The sequence below is a fragment of the Castor canadensis genome, chromosome 9 (genome assembly GCF_047511655.1).
Source record: "Castor canadensis chromosome 9, mCasCan1.hap1v2, whole genome shotgun sequence".
NCBI classification, from domain to species: Eukaryota; Metazoa; Chordata; class Mammalia; order Rodentia; family Castoridae; genus Castor; species Castor canadensis.
The window spans coordinates 53,120,393-53,125,920 of record NC_133394.1 but is presented as its reverse complement, the minus strand read 5'-3'; the positions used below and the strand labels follow the sequence as shown (position 1 = coordinate 53,125,920).

Genomic DNA, 5,528 nt, shown 5'->3' with positions numbered 1-5,528 from the left:
TCATCTTCTATGGATGCCTTGAATAAGTTCTACTTGAAAATATCTGAAAGCCTGATGTCATATTATGTCCTTTATTACCAGCAAGTAGGCCTTATAAACAATAAATAATTTAAAACTCATTCTAATATGCCTGTTTTCTTTTTTTCTTTTGTGGTGCTTGGCTTTTAACGCTGGGCCTCACAGTTGCTAGGCAGGCACTCTTACCACTTGAGCCATTCCACAAGCCCTAATATGCCTATTTTTAAAAATAACATATTTGGGGGGAGATATATCTTCCCAACTTCAAGGCAATTAGAAGTAATATCACTCACTCTGCCAGCGCCCCAGTGGAGAAGCTGAGGTCAACATCAAATTTGAAATACTTAAAGTGGATACAAACCTGTTTCTGAAATGCAGACAACTAAGTGCGTTTTTGTGGGTGATGGTGCTGTTGGTAAAACATGTCTCCTGATATCCTACACAGCAAACATATTTCCATCTGAATATGTACCAACTGTTTTTGACAACTATGCAGTCACAGTTCAGATTGGTGGAGAGCCATATACCCTTGGGCTTTTTGATACTCCAGGGCAAGGGGATTATAACAGATTCTGACCACTGAGTTATCCACAAATAGATGTATTTCTAGTCTGTTTTTCAGTTGTCTCTCTGTCTTCATTTGAAAATGTGAAAAGAAAGTGAGTGCCTGAGATAACTCACCAGTGTCCAAAGACTTCTTTCTGGCTTGTTGGAACCCAAATTGATCTCAGGGATGACCCCTCCACAATTGAGAAGCTTGCCAAGAACAAACAGAAGCCTATCACTCCAGAGACTGCTGGAAAGCTGGCACATGATCTGCAGACTGTCAAGTATGTGGAATGTTCTGCTCTCACACAGAAAGGCCTAAAATATGTGTTTGATGAGGCAATATTGGCTGCCCTGGAGCCTCCAGAACCAAAGAAAAAATGCAGATGTGTGCTGCTGTGAACATCTCTTCAGAGCCCTTTCTGCACAGCTGGTGTTGGCACCATACTAAAAGCAATGTTTAAATCAAACTAAAGATTAAAAAATTAAAATTTGTTTCTGCAATAATGACAAATGCCCTGCATCTATCCACATGCGCTTGTGTGAGACACGATCCATAGGTATGCTCCCCTTTGCTCTCCCAGTGCTAGTTAATTTTGATAACTGTGTATTGTCAGAAAAATGATCAGTACTTTTTTCCTTTGTTTTAAAATATTTTTTCTTTTTTTTGTTTAAAAGCCAGGCGTGCTTGTGATGACCATCACAGACTAATTTGAATTGCTGAAACTGCTCCCTGACTCCATTTTAGACAGTAATCTAGGACATCTTAGGTTTTATTGTTTTTGTTTTTGTTTTCTTTTCTTTTTCTTCCCCTTCTTAGGGGGGGGAGCGTGTGGGCGGTTTGTTTTTTAGTACTGCTTTTTTAAATTCATTAACCAGTGGACACCCCTTAGGGGAAAGAGGATGGATTAGGTCCATATTCCACTTCCTCGATCTAGTCTAGAAAATATTCCCCACCTGGTGCTCTTAGGAAGGAAGTAAATGCCTCATTTAATAACATACTCCTTTTTGAAAGTTGCCTTTCCTCTCCATCCTTGAGTACACCCAGTATTTGATGATACTCATAAAAGTAGGTGGAAGCTGTCTTGGACACACTCAATATGTGACTGTGACTTTCAAGGAAATTTGTTTGCCGTTGTGGTGATTTTTTTAAAAGTAATTTCTAACTTCACTGATAAATGAAAAAAATTGTACCTTTTGAAGTATACCAAATGGATTGCATTCATACAGACTTAATTTTTTTCCTCTCTGTTAGTTATTGTCTTATATGCTTAGCATAGATTTGCAACTCAGTAGTGTGATGTTCCTAGAACCCAGATGAAGACCTGGCACATAGAGAAACTGAGGGGTGGTGCTAGAAGACAGATGACTACAGGATGATTGGCATCCTTTCTGATGATGAGGATGCAGTCCTGCTTCATTGAGAAGCTGGGGGCTTGGGGGGCAACATCAACATGGGAACCAGGTAGGAGAATCCCTTTTTATCTGTCTTGCATATGAGGAACACTTGAGCAACCTGCTGAAACTCTAGTAAAAATCATTGCAAGAGTCTTACTAAGACTCTTCATAAGTGTCAGTAGAGATTTTATCAGACTGTTTTGGTTTCAATTTCCAGTTTTTAAAATTGTTTAGGTAATCTTTTCCACCTTCCCCAAATCCTATTTCTTGTAGATTCATTGTTCATTGTAGATTCAGTGTTGAACCACTGCTTTCTCATGTCTCAATTATTTGTATATTCATTCTTTTCAGATGTATCAAACAAACAAAACCCTTCAAAAAATAAAGAAGTACTATCACTAACCAATATGACAAGTAATTACATGAATAAATGTTAGAGACTATTATCACAGCTAGAAATTTTGTGCAGTCTATTTTATCCAAATTCATTTTATTTGAACAATTTTGCATCAGTTTTCAATTTATTATATTTCAGATGAAAACCCTCTTTTATTTTCTGCTATTCAATATTAGAGGTAAACTTGCAAGCATTTCTTCTCTGCCAGCTAGCAAAATATTAAGTTTTGTGAGTGTAGAGTGATGGAAGAAGATCCAGCTGAAGGAAGGATGTTTTCTTGGTTTAACGGTGCTGTCTCAGTAAACTCACCCTGTGCCACAGCCACAGCCAGCATCACTTCTCCAAGGGCAGCTTTTTCCAAAAACAGCCTGGTGGGAAGATTCCTGGTGCAACCATCCTTGCAGAGGGTCACAAGTGAGTTCCATGGTGGGAGCCTTCAGCAAACATCTCTACCATCCTGTGGACCACTGCCCCCACCCTAACAAAGTCTGGGACTCAACCTTGGTGGTGTGTGCTGCCACATTTTCTCCTTCATATCCTAGTGGATGTGAAGTGTTATTATGGTGGTTTTGGTTTGCATTACCTTAATGACAATCCCTGTTGAGCATCTTTTCATGTGTTCAGCATAATAAGCACATTGGCCATTTGAATATCTTCTCCTAAGAAATGTCTAATTCAAATCCTTTACCCATTTTATGATTGGGTTGCATGTTTTAAAGATTGGAGGGGAATAAGAAAGAGGATTAGAGGAGGTGAATTTGATCAAATACATTATATGCATGTATGGAAATGCAATTAATATATGCTAAAAATAAAAATTTACTTGTATATGATACTTAATTTCCTTTTCAAACTGTTCATTGCTTTTAAATCACAACACAATTGAGTTTTGTTTGTTGATCTTGTACCCTGCAAATTTGCTGAAGGCATTTATTACCTCTATTAGTTTGGGGGATTTTCTTTATGAAGGATCATGTCATTTATGAAAGTAATTTTACCTCTTCTAATTTGGATTCCTTTGATTTATTTTTCTTGCCTAAATGCCCTGACTTGAATATCCAGAACAATGTTGACTAACAAGATTAAAAGATGCATGTTTATTTCTAATCTTAGGGAGAAATATTTTGATCTTTCATCACTGAGTATGATATAGTCATGGTGTTTCTGTGACTAGTTTTAACCATGTGAGGAAGTTTTCTTCTAATTTGTTTGCTGAATTTTTTATCATCGAAAAGTGTTAAACTTTGCCAAATGCTTTATCTAAATCAGATTGTGAAGGTTTTTCTTTTTCTTTCATTTCATTCTTGTGGTTTATTACACTAATTTTCTCATACTGTGACACTCTGCATTGCTGGAAGAAATCCCACTTGGTCATGATATATAATCCTTTTAATGTGCTACTGGATTTAGTTTGCTAGTATTTTGTTGATATTTGCATATGTATTCATAAAGAAATTGGCCTATCGTTTTCTTTTACAGTGGTGTCTTGGTTTGGTTCTGCTAATGAGTTAATGCTAGCCTGTAGGATGTATCAGAAATATTCCTCTCTCTTGTATTTTTGGAAAAATTTTAGGAGGACTGATTTTAATTCCTTAAATGTTTGGTGGAGTTCACCTACTACCATCAGCTCCAGAAATTTTTTTTAAGGAGGTCTTTGGTTCCTAATTGAATCTCTACTTGTTATGGTTGTGTTCAGATAGCCTCTCATCAGTTTTGATTACATATGTGTTTTTAAGAATTTGTCTATTTTGTTATATTATCTAACTCTTAATATACAATTTTCTAAGGTATTCTTGTATAATCTTTAATTTCTGTAAGGTCAGTAGATCTATAACAATACTATTTCTGATTTTAGTTGCTCATATGTTGTCTATTTTTTCCTTAGAAAATCTAGATGAAATTTTTTAATTTGTTGATGCTTTCTAAGAACCAACTTTTGATTTAATTGATTCTCTTTGTTTTTCTATTCTGCATTCATCTTCATTGTAATATTTATTATTTCCTTTCTTCTATCATAGTTTAGCTTATTCTTCTTTTTCTAATTTCTTATGGTACAAAGTTAGGTTATTGATTTGAGGTCATCATTTTTTTAATTAACTAATTTAGCTCTATAACTTTCCAAGGCTACAGGGATACATTCAGACCACAGTATTCTTCCCTTGGCCCCAAAACATATCCTTCTCATGTGTACATATATTCATTGCATCCCAATGTCCCCAATGTCTTAACTTATGACAACATTGCCTTTAAAGTGTAAAAGTGTCATTTAGACTCATCTAAATCTCTTATAAATCCAATAGGGATGATACTCAAAAGCATGTTTTATACTAAGGCAAATTCCACTCCAGCTTAAGCCTAATAAAATCCAAAAAAAGTTAAGAACTTCCAAAACACAAAGGTGGGACAGAAGTAGGTTTCCTGCAAAAATGGAGAAAGAGGGAAATAAAAGGTAACAAGTTAATCCAAAACCCAATAGGGAACACAATAAATCTTAAGACTTGAGAATAATCTTATTTGACTCCATGTCTCAACTTCTTCACCCACTGTATTGGGTTGGGGTTCCTAGTGCTACAGGTCACCCCATTCTCACAGTACTGCTTGGTACAGCTCCCATGGGACAGAGTCACATGATGGTGGCTCTACAGGGTTTAGATCTACTTCCATTGTAGCAAGAAAAGGGTGGCCAGAAAAGAAACAGACAGACTGTATTCTGACCATGAGATGGGGGAGAGGATGGCAAAACAGAGACATAAAAATGAAAGAATTAAAACATGAAGGTCACACAACACTGGGGAAATGAAATAGGCAATGAAGTCGCATGCAGCGATATGCGATATGTGGGTTGAGCCATATGTGGGTTTTGTTTCTGTAACCTGCTTTCAAAGGTATATAAGGTGAGAACCCTTTGTTCCTGGGGCTCAGCCTTTGGACAGGAGTCTGCTGGGCCTGTGCTGGCACAATAAATGTTGCTTCCTGCTAATCTGCCTCAGGGACTCATATCTCAGCTAGCAACGTTCTGCAACACCATGACTTCACTAGACATTTTGATAGTGGGAGTTCTCTGTGGTGAGTTTTGCAAAAAAAAAAAAAATGTTACTGTAAACCCCAGGACATTTGCTCCTCATAATGACAAATACAAATATGGCATAAAATTTGAATTTGATTCTAG

The 5,528-nt window shown here is 36.7% G+C and overlaps 1 pseudogene; it reads left to right on the top strand.

Annotated features, from left to right (window-relative positions):
- The first annotated feature begins 368 nt into the window (after positions 1–368).
- Positions 369–966, top strand: LOC109680951 (cell division control protein 42 homolog pseudogene; annotated as a pseudogene).
- The last annotated feature ends 4,562 nt before the right edge of the window (positions 967–5,528 follow it).